General features: G+C 41.2%; 1 protein-coding gene across 13 annotated transcripts in view; it reads left to right on the forward strand.

Annotated features, from left to right (window-relative positions):
* The window catches only part of CSGALNACT1 (chondroitin sulfate N-acetylgalactosaminyltransferase 1), a 360,764-nt gene that overhangs the window by 147,425 nt on the left and 193,586 nt on the right, over window positions 1-19,753 (forward strand). For 9 of the 13 annotated variants that reach the window (XM_050801850.1, XM_050801848.1, XM_050801852.1 and 6 more), the window contains one exon: window positions 13,430-13,524. The gene's annotated coding sequence lies outside the window, so the exon portion shown is untranslated. Of the gene's footprint in view, window positions 1-12,495; window positions 13,304-13,429; window positions 13,525-19,753 lie in introns of those variants that run through there. The other 4 variants (XM_050801851.1, XM_050801849.1, XM_050801855.1 and 1 more) reach the window with 3 other exon arrangements.

Consider the following 19,753-nt stretch of genomic DNA (forward strand, 5'->3'; position numbering starts at 1 on the left):
AGGGCATTCTTGGAATGTGTCCTCCCAAGGACACCACTCTGAAGGGCAAATTCATTTGGTTGGCAAGTGTTATGTATTGATGGAGATGGAGCCTCACTCTGTCGCCCAGGCTGGAGTACAGTGGCGCAATCTGGGCTTACTGCAACCTCTGCCTCCCAGGTTCAAGTGATGCTCCTGCCTCAACCTCCGAGTAGCTGGGATTACAGCCCCCCTCCAACATGCCTGGCTAATTTTTGTATTTTTAGGAGGGATGGGGTTTCACCACGTTGACCAGGCTGGTCTTAAACTCCTGACCTCATGCGTCCACTCGACCTCCCAAAGTGTGTTGATATTTTTATGTTCAAAAATAGTGTTTTACATTAAAGTCAGTTTGAGCATTTCTTCACCAATATTACCTTTTGTTTACTTCAACACTTGTTTAAAATAAAAACATCAGTGAAAAACTCTTTAGCAGGCCTCCTTTCTCTGTTACACATTCTGTCTTCTTTGTTAGTCCTCACTGTGTCTGCAGTACAATGTGTAGAAGTAACCAGCCAGTGGCCAGCAAGGGCAGCACCGTGTAGAAGAAATGCTCTGAATTGTTGTGTCTTTAGTCACTTTCCTTCTTGCCTTCAGTGTCCACGTCTGTAAATGGAAGAGTTTGGAACACATAAACTATGATGTCACTTCTAGTTTCAACCTTCTGTGATCAGAGTTTATTAAACACCTATTTGAATAACTTCAGTACTGGCTCTATATAGAATGGGAAGCATAAAACCAGTCTCTGTTGAAAAAGAGAAGATCCTAAGCTGATTAAAAAAATTCTTGTGTCTTGATCTATGTGATGGTTATAGAAGGGTATAATATGTAAAAACTCATGGAGCTGTATCTTTAAAGATGGTCGTACTTTACTCACCTGTGTATTGATAACTCAGTAAATAGGAAAACTGAACATCCCCATCCCACCAGAAAGAAGAACAGAAACTGGCTAACTGACAATATGTTTAAACATTGTGTTATGAGGCAGGATGGTATAATGGCGAATCTACAAAAAGTAGACAATGAGTTTGAATCCTGACATTACATATTAGCCTTGGAATTTCGCATACATTATTTAGCCTTTTGAGTCTCAGCTTTCCATTTTTTAGTAAAGGTAAGATTTGTAATAATGACTTTATCAGGCAGTCAGGAGTATTGAATGAGTTATGAGGCATATAAAGCACTTGGCATATAATAGGTGATCAATACACATTTTTAAAGGGGGGCAGTAAGAGTATTACACAAATGTGACAGATTTCAAAGAACTAAAAGATTCTACATCATTCTTTTAGTAGAGCAAAGTCTTTGGGATCTTCCACAGCAATGAAACTTGTTAACTTTAACACAGCATTTTCCAGAGTCACTTGACCATAGAAGCTCTTTTTTTCTAAATACCACCTCTCAGGAATAATTAATGTGTTAGTTGACGTCTGGGATTCCCCTAACTCAGGAGTCCTCAAACACCGGATGGACGCTGGTATACAAGTGTTCTCCCCAAATAAAATCACCCTAAAGTAAATACAACCCAGAAATCTCAGCGTGAAAGAGACTATGAAGAAAAAGCTAGGGTCATAATTTTGCTGGTGACATTGCAAATTGCTAATACCTCTTTTGGAGAGCCACTTACAATAATAAAAGTGATTTATAATAAAAGTCACAGGGGCTGATTATGGTGTTAAATATATTAACCCCACTTTTCAGATTATAGCCTAAGGAAAGACCTCCAGTAGGAACAAACAAAATTTATTTGTTCAAAAATGGTTGACTGGGTTATAATAATGTGTAGAAACAACCAACTGAAAGATGGCTAATTGAAGTGCTTTAGCAAAACAATGGAATATTGCACCATTCAAAATGACAGGTATATGGACTCAGTAGATATATGGAGACATCAAGCAAAAAGTTAGAAAATAGTGTGTGCATGGTGAACACAACCACAGAAAACCGGTCTGTGCAAAGATAAAGGTTAGAAGTGAATTTTGTAAATCTGGTTTGATGTAGGAAAGGGATGATCTATATTTTAATGTTTGATTTATTACAGAATCATTGCTAAATGACTCAATAAAAACAAAGTATTAAATAAAAACAAATTATATGTTCTGAGCTAGAACAGGATGTTTATGAAAATAGGTGAGAGTATGTAAAATATAAAATAAAAATAAAGAGCTGACATATAGGTAGAATTATAGAAAAATAGACATGATACGCCTTGAAATTTTATAGAGTTTTGTCTCACCAATGCATTGTGAAAGTAGTTATCACACATAAGAAGTGTTTTTCCGGAAAGAATTTTCAATTCAGTGAAAACCCCAAAATATGGAGATGAAAATTCATGAGAGAAGTTGCTCTTAAAGATATCAAGTTCCCCGTCAGCTGCGCTTTTTTTTTCCAGCTGCTTTTCCTCTTTTTCTTTTGTGATAAAGGAGAAGGTTTTATAGATGCTGAAATGGTTTACCACTGCCTTATTTAGTTGCTCTCCCGCTTTTATGTCTCCCCAAAGGGTCACAAAATCTATCCGTTTAAAAAGAGAAAATGATGTGTTTTTAGTGCAAAGAGAGAATAGCCACTTTAAAGAACCAATAGGAAGTAGAAATAAATGGAATCTCGCAACTTTAGTTCACCACGTACTAGGACTTTTGATCATCGCAGATGTCAGAAGCTACACAAGGAAAATGGAATGAGCTGCTGGGTGGGGGCTGCCTCCTTTTCACCCCTTGAAAGCCCAAATTAACTCTTGCATGCTTATCCAGTGAAAAAGATGGTTAGAGTGCCTTAGCAGAACAGGGAAGTCACTGGTTGTGGGACCCTCCTCATTTTTGGGGGGCCTTTATGGGTGTTCCTTGTGAACAGATGATCTTGAGGAAATAATGAATAATCTTGAAAGATATGGCGGGGATGGGGAGGTGCCTGGGTGTTTCAGGAGATGAAGACAGCTGTGTATTTGAAATGTATTATGTTCATTGAGAATTTTTTTTCAACTTTTTTTTTTTTTTTTTTGTGACAGAGGGACTCACTGTCATCCAGGCTGGAGTGCAGTGGTGCGATCTTGATCTTGGTTCACTGCAACCTCTGCCTCCCAGGCTCAAGCGATTCTCTTGCCTCAGGCACCTGAGTAGCTAGAATTACAAGCATGCGACAACACACTCTGCTAACTTTTGTATTTTAAGTACAGACAGGGTTTTGCCATGTTCCCTAGGCAAGTCTCGAGCTCCTGGCCTCAAGTGATCCACCTGCTTTAGCCTCCTAAAGTGCTGGGATTACAGGCATGAACTACCGTGCTGGTCCCATGGAGAATTTTTAATCCAAGTTGTAAAATGCCGGAAGTATTCCTCAAAAGAGGACCAGCAGAATCACAAAGCTGGAAGGAGTCTTAGAATTAATCAATTAGTTCGAATCCTTAATTTTTACCATAAAGGCAGCAGATCCAAGCAGGAGACATGGCTTGCTCACATTGACAGTCATCAGTGAGGACATGACCAAAACCAATTCTGTTGATTTCCGGCCATATTTTTTCCTGCTATAATTCCCCTTGCCTTCCTCCATCACTTTACCACTGACCGTTTGTGCTACTGCCATGCAAAAGATTAGCGTTCAGACTTAGAAATGTAGCTATGCGATGAAGAAAGATTCTCTTTCAGCCATCAGAGGTATGAGTCAGCATACAGGATCTTGTTTATGAAGAAGAGGGTCAGCAGTTTGATTTCAAGAACTCGACTCTGCATTCAGACCACCTGGGTTTCTATCATAACTCCACCACTGGGGTGGTGGGGGACACTAAGCAAGTTCTTTAATGTTCCTGAATGCAGGTATCCTTAGCTGTAACATGGAGAGTCATGATTATACACATCTCTTAGGTTCTTAGGTGAGAATCAAATAGGACAATCCATTAGATTGGGGTGTGGTTTACAGCAAGTGCTCAATAAATGCTAGCTAGCTATTTTTTTTACTACTATGAAGGTAGTTGTAACTATTTCTGTCAAACCTTATACCGGGTGTGGTGGTGCACACCTCTAATCCCAGCTACCTTAAAAACTTCAGGAAATGAGAACTGTATAGTTTGGAGTTGATGAACGTTAACTAGGCACAGTCTTTCAGTGCTCAGAATGACTGTTTCAGTGTTGTGAAATCTCCTAGACTGCCCTGAACGTGAAATCTGCCTCCGGTAGTCTCCTGTGTCTAGTATAGCTTATATTTTCTGTAGCTTTTCATGCAACAGGTATATTTATTACTCGCAGTTTTAACTATGTCTTGTTTTTATGAAATGGGAAAAGTTCTCTTGTCCCCTTTGCAGGGTGTGCGACAGGGGGAGTGGCTTGCTGCTTCAGTGCCCCACTGCTCAAACCTCTAGAGGGGCATACAGATGGGCAGGCTGTGGGGCTCCGGCCCCACTTCTCGGGGTGGATGTTGACGGCTCCTGAGGCCCCCGTGGGCATGTGCTACCATGTGCTCTTTTAGTTTTGCCATCTGTAGGCGGCTTGTGTTAACCAGCTCCGTTAGATCCTCCACCTTGTCTCAAGGACAGAAAGCTTTCCCTATCCTGGTTTCTTGCTGGAAGAATCCAATCACATGTGGGCTTGGAGAATGAGTGCAAGGTGTTGTTGAGTGGAAGTAGCTCAGGGGAAGTCAGAAGAGGATAGAGTGGGAGGGCTTGCTTCGGGAGCTGGGCCACTCAGTGACCTGGGCTCCTCGGACTGCTCCAGCCAAACTCTGCGTCATTCTGCTTCTGCTGGTTGGTGGCCTGCTGGCGCCTGTCGGTAAGTTCCTCTAGATGTCCATCGCCTGTAATTTTCTCAGCTGATTTGCTCCTCTCAATATCCACCTGCCTCTGTCTCTGCCTTGCTAGGGTGTTGGGAGTTTTATAGGCACAGGATGGACTGTGGCAGGCCAGGGTGGTCTTGGGAAATGCAGCATTTGGGCAGGAAATGCCTGTCCTCACCGAGATCTATGGGGGTTGGAGCCCTAGCCAAGAACCACACCTTCACCTCTACCCAGCACTCCCCGTCCCCTCTTCCGTATGTTTTTTTTTTTTTTTTTTTTTTTTGAGACAGAGTCGTACTCTGTCTCCCAGACTGGACTTCAGTGGCACAATTTTGGCTCACAGGAATCTCCGCCTCCCAGATTCAAGCAATTCTCCTGCCTCAGCCTCCTGAGTAGCTGGGGTTACAGGCATCTGCAACCACACCCGGCTAATTTTTATATTTTTAGTAGAGGCGGCGTTTTAGCTACGGTTACAGGCACCCGCAGCCATGCCCGGCTAACTTTTGTATTTTTAGTAGAGAAGGGGTTTCACCATCTTAGCCAGATTGATCTTGAACTCTTGACCTCGTGATCCACCCACCTCGGCCTCCCAAACTGTTGGGATTACAGGCGTGAGCCACTGAGCCTGGCCTCTTCCGAATCACTTAAAAGGACCATGCTCTTCCCCTCCCAGCATGTCTTTTCCATATCATTTAGATATTTTCCCCATTGTATAGCTTTATTAAGATATAATTTATACTCAATAAACTCACATATTTAAATCAGGCACTTTGATTTGTTTTGACATATGTATACGCATATGAAACTATTACCAAAATCGAAAATATATACATCCCCAGAAAAGGTTTCATGTGCCTCTTGGTAATCTGACCCTCCTGCTTCTCTGGGTCCTTTCTTGCCCCTCTCATCCTCCAACCCCCATCCCCAGGTGAACACCGATCTGCTAGACTTGTATATAAATGGAATCATACAGTATGTATTCCATTTGTTGGGTTTCTTTCCTTGGCATAATTATGATCCATGCTGATATGCGTACCAATAGATCATTCCTTTATATTGCTGAGTATTCCAATAATGTTTTCTTTGTTAACTGTTGACCCCTGTCTTGCTTACCTGGCTGTGCTGTGGAATGAAAACACATTGAAATGATTTAAAAATATTTATTGAGGAAACATCTGTGTTTCCCATTTATATTTTTAAACTTCATTATCTAGTATGCGTAGCAAATAATATACAGCAATTATAGGATCCTTGAGGGCAATATCCATTTACATTCTGTATGCATAAATCTTTTTAAATGACATCTACAAGCAATATTACTATTTATTTATTTGAATCTTGAGATTAGAATTGTTTTTGTGCCTCTGTCAATCTCAATATTAAAAAAAGCATCATTCAATCTCAATATTAAAAAAAAGCATCCTTCCATTGGCCTAACCCAATGGATTGATTGAATAAATTTAATTATATAAATATTTACACAGAGTTTTCATTTTCAAGGCGAAAGATTTATTCTGTTAATGTTAGAGTCTTTTTTTGGAAAATGTGGACAGTATGTTCTCAATTCCCTTGCAGTTGGAGCGTAACACGAAATAAACTCAGAAATTGATACAGCAAAAGTAATACATTTGCAAGATAATGAGAGACCATTTGGGAGGCAAGTCCATTTTTGCAGTGACTTTCTACCTTCATCATAGCATCTCTCAACTGTTGACATTCCTGCATCTGGGAAGGAAGAAGATAAAAATTACCATTCAAAATGCCTGTTCGAGTTTGGCGAAAGATTTAATTTCTTCATCTATCACAGTGTCACCAGCCCTATGAATACTATAGATCAAGCCTCAGTGCCAGAAATACGGAGACTTGGCAGAGTACAGGGTAGAATTCAGCCAGAGGGAGTTGTAAAGAAGCCAGAGAAAACAAACTTTACTCATTCTGCATCTCAAACTTGTGTTCTGGGCAGTTGTCCTAAGTGTTGTCTTTGCCCAAACAGGCTGGGAGTGTGGTCATTTAAAAATTGAACCAGTAATGGAGATACATGTAGTGACCTTAAAGATGCTGTGGAGACTGTAGCAGTACATAGATGTTTGTTAGAATAATAAAAAGCAAGTGCAGTTTCTCTACTGGAAGGTAACTTTGGAGATCTGCTCCATACTTTGATTTTGCAGGTGACTTGCTCAAGGTCACACAATTATTTCATGGCAGAACGGGGACCGAACTTGGCATTTCTGAACCACACACCTCTGCCCTCCCCATACTACGGCTTCCATTGTTGTGTTGGAGTAGGTGTGTTGGTGTATAAGGTGTGGGAATGTATAATTTTTTTTTTATTTTTGGGCTGCCCTGTACAGGTGTCCCTGTTGCCTGGGACCATGCATCCTAGATGAGCTATTCTTGATCATCGTATCATCTTTGGGAGTGAGTGAACTTTTCTGAATGAAGGGTTGTGCCTGCCTAACTCAGCCAGCTATGTGACGGAAAGGCCACAATGAGAGGTGACATTTGGCTAATGAATTAACCATGGTTGTTCTATTTGATTGTCTGACTACTCTTTATCAGTTAGTCTGCTGAAGTCTTTATACTCTGGAAGTCTACAGCTTGAAGCGTTATAGCAGTTCCCTTTTTAAGCTTCTCTTCCCTAGTCTTAACATCTAAGTCTCACTGCTGTCTGCATTTTCATCATTTATCGGTGTAGCTTGTTACCATCTGTAACATCTCTTCTTACACACAGGGATTCTTGGCTAGGGGTGGGAAGACAACAGATAAAGATCATCCTCCCTCGTGAGAATCACAGATTTAGTCCAACCTCTTCATTTTACAGATCGGGAAGTGGAGACGCATAGGAGTTAAGAACTTGCCTAAGATCTCACAGTAACTCATTTAGGATGAAAAGCCAAATTTTGTGTTCTGGACAGGATTCAGTGCATCTGATCTCCCTGAAACACTGTTCAGGCCTCATTAGACTCTGTGATGGCATCTAGCACCAGCTGAGCATCTGTAGTGTCTAATAAGGGCAGGGCCGGCCCAGAAGGATTTACTGGAAGAGGGTGTCTAATAAAATGAACAATTACATGTGGAGTGTAACTATGGCACTGCAGACTGTTTGCTGGAAAATAGCTCTTTTATGGAGGTCCATCAACTGTCTGTATCTTCACTGATTGCGGAGAAAGATTGTGTTACAGCCAATGACGAACAGAAGCAGTTTACTTTCTTTTCAAGAGACTAGTTACAATGCGCATCCTCTCCAGCCTAAATTGGTCAGTGCTTTTTTATGCTATAATAGCTTATCACTTATATCTCCAGTTAGCCTGTGATGGGAGTCACTTCGTTCTCCATTATGTTAGTGGTTCCCATGTTGACAATGTGAAAACAGTTCAACTCCAGAGCATGCAGGGTCCCCACTGTTGAGCTTTGGAGGTACTTGGTAAATCTTTAAAGTAGAAGGAAAATATTATTTGGTATCCTTTAAGGCAATAATGGACTCGCACCTTTTTAAAGAGACTTCAAGTAATTTAGTAGCATAAATTTGTTATCTGAGATTATCTCTATTTATGGAGGTAAGAAATTGAAGAAAATCAGGGTGACCCACTTGAGTGAAAGGATTAAAATGAAAAAGGAATTTAAAATAGATACCTTTCCGTTGAGTCTGCATCCTGTAGTCTTAAGACCAGGACACCAAGATCCTGTTTTTGATATGACAAAGTAACAGAAAAGTAATCTTTTAGGGGAAGAACTCACAACCTTTAAAACCAGTTGTATTCTAAAACATACTATTTGCAGTAAAATTACTTAATGTAGAAGGAATGTGGTTAAGGATATTGTATAGTAACACACAATTTATAATGTGTGACATCCAAGAGGCCTTTCTTTTCTGAGACATATTTTTGAGAAACATGATAATTTTAGAAGTTGACTGTACAGTTCCTGACCCTATCCCTGTTCTGTCCTCCAGTGCCATAACATAAGGGACTTCGTTGATTTAAAGAAATGAAAGAGTAACCATTAAGATTTAAATACATATAAATTTTGTGTATGTATAAAATTAGCCACATATGCACAAAGAAGATCTCACTGGGAGCCTTTAGTTGGCAGACACATATCTCATCTCGTGGTGTTTTTCATTTGTTATTTTAGGCATGCTGATAGTGAAGAGGGTTTTTAGTCTTCCCTTTTTAATTTTTACATTTTGAGAATCAGTGTGTCTGACACAGACATGGTTTAGATGGTCTAAAGATTTAAGGTTTTAAATAGATGCAGGTGAGTAAGCCTTGGAACTTAAGGCAGCTGGATGGATGTTTTCACACTGTTGGATCCATTGTGTTTTTGAAGCCCTTTGGACATTACAATGCTGAGAACTTTCACTTATTAGTTGTACATTAAATAGGATGAGTTCCTAGATGGTTAAAATATGATTGATCTCAATGTACTCCTTTTCACCATTTTTAATTGCTCTTTTCAGTGGATGATTTTTGGTAGACTTCTTTTAATATGATTAAAAGCAGAGTTATTTATAAGGGACTGCTAATTGTCTGCCAAACGCCGTTCTTTGTGGGTGGGGCAGGGTAGACTTCCCTGTCTTTAGAATCCCAACTGAAAAACTTACAGAATCGGCACTATTCACAATAGCAAAGACTTGGAATCAACCCAAATGTCCATCAGTGACAGACTGGATTAAGAAAATGTGGCACATATACACCATGGAATACTATGCAGCCATAAAAAAGGATGAGTTTGTGTCCTTTGTAGGGACATGGATGCAGCTGGAAACCATCATTCTTAGCAAACTATCACAAGAACAGAAAACCAAACACCGCATGTTCTCACTCATAGGTGGGAACTGAACAATGAGATCACTTGGACTCGGGAAGGGGAACATCACACACCGGGGCCTATCACGGGGAGGGGGGAGGGGGAAGGGGGGAGGGATTGCATTGGGAGTTATACCTGATGTAAATGACGAGTTGATGGGTGCTGACGAGTTGATGGGTGCAGCACACCAACATGGCACAAGTATACATATGTAACAAACCTGCACATTATGCACATGTACCCTAGAACTTAAAGTATAATAATAAATAAAATAAATAAATAAATAAATAAGTAAGTAAGTAAGTAAGTAAAAAGAAAAACTTCCAGAACCAAGTCTAGAATTTTTCCATGGATGGTTTCTCAGCCACTCTCATGCACATTGTGCCTCCTCTTACTCGCTTCTTACTGTAACTGACACTTGTGATGACACATGAGCTCTTCCATAATGCTCATTCAGAATCCTCACTCTCTGTGCCAAGCTATGGAGAACATACTGGGCATCGGAGGACAGGGGAAGGGACTGAGACCTGGACACAAGAATTTATTTATTTATTTATTGGAGACAGAGTCTCACTCTTTCCCCCAGGCTGGAGTGCATTGGCACGATCTCAGCTCACTGCAGCCTCCACCTCGTGGATTCCAGTCATTCTCATGCCTCAGCCTCCCGAGTAGCTGGGATTACAGGCGCCTGCCACCATGCCCGGCTAATTTTTATATTTTTACAAAATTACAAAATAACAGAAAAGTAGTCTTTCAGGGGAAGAACTCATGACAGGGGTTTCACCATGTTGGCTAGGCTGACACAAGAATTAAGACAGAGGGATGTCGTTGTCACTTTCTGAATTGGACAAAGCAAGGTTTTGTATCTACTCTAACTGCATTTGCTTTGCCGGATTTAGTTTTTGCTTTTGCCACATACTTATTGTCTATTTCTTTGATACTCAGAAAGTGTATGTTTTTGTCATTGTGGTTTCTTAATGAAGGAATGATAGGGGATCAGGGGTGGGTTGTGTTCCTGAGGCCAACATGGCAGCCTTAGGTTGCTGGCAGCGCACATAGCTAGCTACCACTTCCATGCAGCTGTGTTCTGTAAGCCCCATACTCACTTTCAAAGAATCATACATGAAGGCTAAGTCTTTCAGGTAAAGGAGTGTTGCAAAGTCAACAGAGTAAAGGCTTTTTAGAGTTTGGTTTGAAAGTTAGAAAAATCCTGATTTCACCATGTACGAGCCCAGCAGGTTACTTCACACCTTTGAGCCTCATTTCTGCATTTGTAAAGTGGGAATATTAATGCACATATCCATAGCATTGTTGTGGTTAGAATGAACTTGTGTGTAATATAGCTTGCATGGTGTATGGACACATTGTAGATGTACTGTTGATGTTCCTTCTCCCTTCTTCCCATAGAGCATCTGTCCGCTTGAACACACCCACTTCTCTTGAGCTGTTAGTATACTTGCAGGCCACCTCCTGGAATTTTCCATGATGGTGTTGCCTTTCCACCCTGATTACCGAGGGGGGTCTTGGCAGTGGGTTTGCCTTTAGTCTCTATTTTTCAGTTACTAGCTTGAGATGACTCTCCTCTGGAGGAACATGATGCTTGGAACAGCTAAGGAGGTATGTTCTTTCCAGAGCTGAAGAGCAGACTTTTAATAAGTTCCTTCACTGGAAAAAGAGGGAGGAGCTGCGCCATGCCGTGGCTCTGAACCTGCAGTTTGGTATAGCTAGTACCACACACTCCAGGGCTGGATGTATGTGGATTACTGTGTGTAGATGAGAAAACTGAACAGTTCTTCAAGTTGCTGGACTAAGAAGTACAAATTAGATTATTAATGATTATGTGGAGGTACCAGCTGACAGTCTATTTGTTTTCATTATTAAAACAAGTGTGGTTTTGGATTATGTAGATTTCCCCACTTTTTACTTAGATAGCCAAGGGTATTCATGAAGGATATCCATAAAGACCATGCCAGTGATTGAGCCTCCAGAGCTGCCCCCTGCAAGCTAAATCACAGAAAAGAAAATTTAAGTGGTTGAGAATCAGAATGTGAGATGGATTGGAAGCCAAATTATAAGCTCATTTCAACTCTTGGCCTGCAGGCGCTGAAGTAACATTATTTGTTGTGGGCGACGGAAAACAACTCAGATTCGGGTCTAAGTGATTATTCCACTTAGGCATCGCCGCCTTGCTGCCAACTGCAATTTGATTTAGACACAGATTGATTGGCCAGGCAGAGGCGGAAGTGGGTGGTGAGAGCTGCGCAGGCACCGCAGTAGAGGCACCGAGTTGGGGCCGAGAGCTGGCCCCGGGCAGTCGCACAACCCTCTCCAACACTAAACCCGTGGTGAACTGGGGTGAGAGTGTGTGGGTACGAAATAGACTCTCAACCTCTATAGTGATACACTTCACACTTCTGCTGACTTTGTTCCTGTCAATAAGTCAGAGAAAACCTTCGGGGAAGCGTTTGGAGGCCATCCCCATGGAGAAAGTGGGGACCAGCTGTCTGTAGACCTGAGACTTAGCAATTTTCCTTTGGAGCTTTCTGGGCCTGTTTTTCTTTTCTTTTATCTTTCTTTCTTTCTTTTTTTTTTTCTTTTTTTTTAATTCCTGCATGTGAAATGGGAGCAATTCTGTGTGTGTGTGTATACACACATTAATAGCAAATATATGTATATTTGTGTATATGAAGATATTTGTATTTGTATGTATATATATAATAGCAAATATATGTAGAGATGTGTATTTGCTCTTACTTGAATTATAAAGACAGATGGGATAAAAATTCTGACAACTCAGGAAGGAGGACTGTGCCTGGACTAACTGAAGAAAACGTTATTGACATGAATTTAACCGGAAGGGCTTCGTCCCTTTCCAGAGTATTTTCCCCTTGCCCTTCATTCCAGAGTATTTTGCTCGCACCTCGTTCCCATTCTGCTTTTATCTAGTTGACACGTCGATTTCCTCCAATGATATTTCTAAAAGGTAGGGACGGCTGGGGCCCGTTGTCACGCACTGCAAGTTGCGATCTGCAGACAGAGGCAGGGCTGGTCCGGGGTTTCATGCCCCCCAGGGAGCAGGGCACCCGGTGGGACTCGCGCCCACCCTCTCCTCGGGTGTCGTGCTCCCTGGGAAGCGCCTGCCTGTCACCCGGGGAGCGGGAGGCTCCAGGCGCGGCCGGGGCGCCGTGGACAGATGCGCTCGGTCCTCACCAGCGGCGCTGCGCAGCAGACCCTGCGGTGCCTCGGGAAGGCGGGCGTTCCTCCCTGCTCCCACCCTTTCCCAGCGTGTGCACTCGATTCTTCCCTGGGGAAAAGAGGAGGATTTTCTATTTTTTAACATTTCATTTCACGAAACCATTTTTTTTTTTTTTTTTTTTTTTTAAAGTGGTGGCGCTGAACACAGTCTTTGCAGACGGGGGCAGCACTTTCCCTCCTGACCCCAACCTGGAAACCCCAGCGTGACTTCAGCGCTGTCAGAGCATTGGAAGCAGAGCCGCGAGTTAGGAAGCGGCTCGCTGGCAGCTGGGCACGTTTCTTTCTTGCGAGGTTGGCTTTTTAAATTTGCTGTTTTTCACGTGAAAATGTTCAGCTTCATTGTTAGACGCCTTTAGACATGGTTATCGCTATTTAAAGCCTTGACTTTTTTTTTTTTTTTTTTGACAAATAGTTTGCATTTTATTCATTGAAACAGAGAACAAATACCATCCTGCTTTTTGGGGTAATAGTTTCAGATGAATTGTATTTTATATACTAAGTGATTTAAAATTTTCCCATTTTGTAATATCACATACATTTAAGATATGGAAATTTACAAGGGTTGCCTTCTGTTTTTATTTTATTTTAGGTGGCTTCCTATTTCAAGGAGACATGCCAAGGTAATTTGGACCCAGAGGAGGAATGATGTAGCTACCTCCAAACCTTCCCTTCTTAAACACCCAGGTAAGTGAATGTTTTTTCACTCAAGAAACAAACCTTTGCATGGTCTGCTTTGTGTTCAATATTCTGGATATGTTTGAAATGTATGAAATTTCATTTTACTTTCAATAGTTTGTTTAGTAACAAGTTATTACTTCAAGATAATGATACTTTTTCCAAAATAATACAATTACTTGACTCCATTGAATCCTTTTCATTCACTTTTTAAAGGCTGTAACATCTACATCTACATCTAATTTTGCCAACTTTTTAAGGATTTATCTCTTCTCTGAGTGGCAAGTGACTTAAACCAATCATAGAGCTGGAAGAGCTACATCTTTTTGAAAAAGTTCACTTACGTAGGAATGTTTGTTCTCCCATTGGAAATTGGGACAGAATATTGAGCTTTTTAAAATAGTCACCCTATCATCAAACAGGTACTCTAATTTTGACTTTGCTGCAATATAATTATTTAAATACCATGGTTTTGGAAATTGATGAATGAGCTTTCTTTCTGACTTACGACGTCTTAGAGGGACACTGTCTAGAACTCTTTGAGAATAGTACCCGTATGGATTGTCAGCTTGGTTTTAGTCTGGGGACAAATGAAAATCTCTGGAATGTTGTTTTGGTTCTGTTCTTATAACCAGTAATTTTGAGTTTCTATGCAATAAGATATTTTATTACATCTGCCAAGACTAAACTTAAAAAATACAAAATAAAACAAGTACTGCAAAATATCATTAATGTTGACATGCAATGGTATGAAACAGGAAGCTGTATATATGCTTCCTAGCTTCAGCAAAGGAGTCTTTTTTTTTTCTAGAACTAATTCAATAGGCATAAAAATGAAAATAGGTAAGCTGCACTCGACATATACGTATCTTCAGAAAGCCCCCTTCACCTTTCTTCTTCATTTAACAAATGTCTATAGAGGTTTGCTTGATGGTTTTGCTTTTTTTTTTTTTAAACTTTTATCACACTATTAAGACGAAATAATGGAAGTCAAAGTAGTTAATGATTTGGTTTTGCATTAGTGAACTGCCCTGTACTTAAATGAGGGTGTGTGTGGAGTTTTATAAAGGACTGTATTTCAGTTACTAACAATAGAAAAAATAAAACACAACCTTGGCTGAAAGTTAATAATACAAACAAAAATAACTGAAGGAGAAGTCCTCCCAAATCCTTTTCTAAGTAGAAAGTCAAGTGGTTAAGAGGCTTAAGTAATTCAGGGTCAACTTGAAGGGCATATGGAACTGTCCTAATCTTGGGCCTTGTGATGTTTAATGTTTTTGAGAATTACTTGGATGATGTAAAAGAGAACGATGTCATTACAACACCATGTAGACCATAATTAGTAAGACTTTGAGATAATGCCAGAAAACCGTCAAAGTAAACTACAAAATAGAGAAGGAGGCCGGGTGCGGTGGCTCACTCCTATAATCCCAGCACTTTGAGAGACCAAAACGGGCAGATCACGAGGTCAGGAGTTCGAGACCAGCCTGCAATATGGTGAAACCCCCATCTCTAGTATAAATACAAAAATTAGCCAGGCGTGGTGGTGCATACCTGTAATTCCAGCTACTAGGGAGGCTGAGGCAGAAAAATTGCTTGAACCGGGGAGGTGGAGGTTGCAGTGAGCCAAGATCACACCACTGCACTCCAGCCTAGGCAACAGCAAACTCTGTCTCAAAAATAAATAAATAAATAAATAAATAAATAAATAAATAAATAAATAAATAAATGGTGAGCAGCAGTTGACCAAGAAGCAATCATGGTGGAACAAGCTCTGTGAAGGACATGTTTAACATACAAGGCTATCCCTATTGCAAAACTTATGGCCTAGTGCTACTAAATGTTTGAATGGAATAATTAACTCCCCTTGCTGGGATCCTGTGATTGCCAAGCATGCCCTGTTGTGGGGTGGGTCTATCTGCCCAAAGAAAAAGGAAACAACACATTTGCTGTCTTCTCAATGTGCACATTGATTTCTTTCAAGTCTGGTGAAGTTCTGCTGCTGAAGGAGGTTCAAGCCCTGAGTCTATAAAAGTCAGGAGCAGTTCCGGGAAAACAAGGGCTTCCCAGGCCAGGGCATCTCAGCTCCCTGGCAACACCCCTGGTCTCTGTACTGGAATTGAACAGCATTGTGACTACCACACAATCCAGCCTATGCTGGACAGCCCTGCCCATCTGCTCCCCAAGTGTTCCCTGTCCCGCTACTCAGGTAGCTTTAACTTTAGAGCAGAAACATCCTATAACTTAGCGTTTGCCCAAGTAGACCTTAATCAGCTTTGGACTACTCTTTCTCTCTTTATTTCTTTTCTTTTCTCTTTTCTCTCTTTTTCTCTTCCTTCCCTCCTCCCCTCCTTCCTTCCTTGCTTCTCTCTCTTTCTTTCTTTCTTTCCTTCCTCTCCTCGGCTTCCCAAAGCGCCAGGATTACAGGTGTGAGCCACCACACCTGGCCTCTGGTCACCATTTTTACGGCTACCTCGTATTTTGTCACTGCTCACTGATATATTTCCTGCCTCTCCCTACCATGAAATGCAACTTCATTTCCACATCCTTGATTCCTTTCCTCCTATCAAGGAAAAGATGTGCTGCTGGCTCTCTGTGCTCCTCCTCCCTTGACGCTAGCTCTCCTTGCTCCGCCTCCCCGACCTGTGCTCTTGGCTCCACCTGTTCCTGTCTCCCACCTCTGACCCTTTTCCTGCCCACTCCTCTCCAGCTGTCACTCCTTGAACCTGTGTTGGTCTCCACAGTCTTTCTACCTAGCATACTTTCTTCTCATCGCTGACCGGGGAGCTTCAAACCTCACCTCAGTGGTAATTCCTATGGTGAAATGTTCCTGTAGAGACAACTCTTAGCCTGAGGAACAGTGCCTGGCTCTTATGAGGCACTAAACAAAAGAATGAATGAGCGAGTGAATGAAGGGGAAAGTGAATAAAGGGAGGTCTCCTATCTGAAGATGCCTCCACTTAGTCCTCTAGCATGACCCACATTCTACTTGTGGGCACGTGTCATTGCATTGTCATTATTGTTTGCACAGTGGTCTCCTGAACTCACCCCTGAGCAGGGCACGGAACTTTCCTTTCCCATGTTGGTGATCCAGCTCCTCCTGGAGCATGTGGCGCTAAAAACTGTTTGTAGACGCATAACCTTATAGGCCCTTTGCAGTTCTGCTAGTCTGTGAAGCATGACTGGCAAATAACTTAAAACAGTAGCTGATGCAATCGTTTTTCAGAAGGAAGCAGATGTTATAAGTAAATAATAATATAAAACTATAATGTACTAACTGGGCAAGTTGGTGCTATTTGAAAAGCCAGAGAAAAGTAACAGTTTGGATTTTATAATGTGGCCTTCTTTTGGATGTGTTTTAGACTTTTAAAATATTTTCACTGAATGGAATGAGGAGTGCCATAAAGTCTGTGAGCTTTTAATCACCGTCACCATTCACTGCTTCGATTTTAATTTATACGCCTAGGCCACCATTGGTTTTCTGCAGATGAGGCTACTCCAGGAGGTTCATACTGGCACAGGAGTAGGTATCCGGTGATGCATGCCTTCCAGCAGGTTTTCATTTCTTCTTGTGGATTGATCCTTAATCAGGTCTTGTTGCTTGTCTTTCCCATTCTGTTTTGAGCTCTGCGATTGGGATTCCTTTTTCATTGAGTTGGGTTCTACCTCCAAGCCTGAGCTTCACCTTCTCTCCTCCTTATTCTGCTGTCCCATATCTGCAGTGCCTTCCCCTTCCTCTTGACCCTCCAGACTCTTGCTCCTTGCCCAAGGCTCAGCTTGGGAGGCAGGCAAGGAGGGAACCTTTGCTGAGCCTCAGCCTGGGATGGGGCTGGGCCATTGAGTGTCTCTCTTTATTGCCTTATTCTCCCTATTGTTTATAATTATTTACTGGTTAGATGTTTGTCCTTCGGCCATCTGGCCCTCAGAGTAGGCCTGGTCTCTGCATTTTTAGCATCTAGCATATGTATATACCTACTCATATTCACAAACAAAGGTTTGAAGGAGTTGCTGGTGTCTGAAAACCCTCCTTAGAAGCTAGCAATGTTATTATCATTGTTTGCTGCACGCTTGATGGTGTACCAAACTTTCCCTTACTGCCTTTTAACATTTGTATTTTCTCTGCTGCCTTGGAGGCAAGGGACCAGACTCCAGCACTTTGCCTGCTTGGTTAAATTAATTGTTTAAAAATAAGTGAAGGCTGAGTGCTGTGGCTCACACCTGTAATCCAAACACTTTGGGAGGCGAGGTGGAAGGATCACTTGAGCTCAGGAGTTCAAGGCCAGCCTGGGGAACATAGTGAGAAGACCCCATCTCTACAAAAATAAATAAATAAATAAAATTAGCCAGGCATGGTGGCTCATGTCTGTAGTCCCAGCTACTTGGAGAGTGAAGGCGGGAGGACTGCTTGAGCCCAGGAGGCTGAGTCTGCAGTGAGTTATGATCACATCACTGCACTCTAGCTTGGGGGACACAGCGAGACCTCCTCCCCCCAAAAAAGTGAAAGAAGGTAGATAGAGGCAGCCCCAATCCAATATCCATTAACAGATGAATGGATATACGAAATGCAGTATATATATCTCCATACAATGGAATATTTTTCAGCCTTAAAAAGGAGAGAAATTCTGACACATACTAAAATATGGATGCAGTTTGAGACATGATGCTTTATGAAATTAGCCAGTCACGAATATGACAAATACTGTGTGATTCCACTAATATGCTGTCCTTAGAGTGGTCACATTCATAGAGACAGAAAATAGAATGAGAGCTGTCAGGGGCTGTGGGAGGCAAGAATGGGCACTTGTTTAATGGGTGCAGAGTTACAGTTACGCAAGATGAAAAAGATTTGAAGTTTGGTTGCATAACAGTGAATGAATTTAGCACTAGAAAACCGTATTTAATGCTACTGGACTGTATACTTAAAAATGGTTAAGATGGTAAATTTGGTTACATGAATTTTACAATTAAAAAGTCAAAGTACCTATTTTTATGATTATCCTTTAAAAGTAAAAATAATTGAAAGGAATTTGATTTTTTAGACTTCATGGTTTGAACTTTATTTTTCCTTTGCTTAGATTTTTAAATCACTTTTAATTCCAAAATGTGGTATGTATGAAAAAATGTATTTACAGTGGTAAGATCTTTGGAACTTAATTTTAGACCTTGTTATCTTTTTTTTTTTGCAAGTTGTTGCCTATATTTGCAGTTAAAATATGATTCAGAATTACTCACTGTCTCACTTGTTTTTCTTCAGCAAAGATAATAGGATCTTTTTGCTCCTCAGAAATACTTGTATGATACTTAAAAATTACTTTTATGATTAAGGGCAGAAATGTTTGTTCTGTCACAAGCAGAGGGCGTGACACGCTCCAGGGTTTGCTTTGATTGTTCATAAGAAGCCAACTGCTTTAGGCTTTTTCGTTTTCCCCCTCATCACATTAACTCTTGTGGAAACTCATGACTCTGAAACTGTGACTATCACACTGGTGTTTGAAAGAACGTAATTTCAGACTGTTCAGCTGATGCTTAGGAAGTATCTCTCTTTTCACTCAGTTTCTGACCCACAATGTGATATCTTTCCTGAAGAACTGAAAACGGGGCTGGACGCGGTGGCTCACACCTATAATCTCAACACTCTGGGAGGCCAAGGCAGGCAAAGTGTTTGAGCCCAGGAGTCCAAGACCAACCGAGGCAACATGACGAGATCCCTGTCTCTATAAAAGTATTTTAAAAAATTAGCTGGGTGCGGTGGCAGATGCCTGTAGTCACAGCTACCTGGGAGGCTAGAGTGGGGGGATCCCTTGAGCCAGAAAGGTTGAGACTGTAGTGAGCTGAGATCGCACCACTGCACTATAGCCTGGGTGACAGAGTGAGACCCTGTCTCAAAAAAAAAAAAAAAAAAAGGAACTTGAATCACATCAGCCTAGGAATGTATTAACTGAAAATGAGAAAGGGAGGTAAGAATCTGATGGAGTTGTGTAGAGAAGTCTGGAATAAGAGAAGGAGTGAATATTAGAATGGAGCATACACAAAGGAAAGAATTATAACCTCTGCAAACGTTCAATTGTTACTTAAAGTTTTGTTGAAAACAGGGTCCTGCCTTGGACTCCCAAAGTGCTAGGATTACAGGTGTGAGCCACCATGCCTGGTCAGATTTTTTTTTTTTTTTTTTTTTAACATTACGAATATGATCATATAGTCAAGTCCCCCAGAGAAAACAAAATTCATTTCTTCCACT

The sequence above is a fragment of the Macaca thibetana genome, chromosome 8, assembly GCF_024542745.1.
Source record: "Macaca thibetana thibetana isolate TM-01 chromosome 8, ASM2454274v1, whole genome shotgun sequence".
NCBI classification, from domain to species: domain Eukaryota; kingdom Metazoa; phylum Chordata; class Mammalia; order Primates; family Cercopithecidae; genus Macaca; species Macaca thibetana.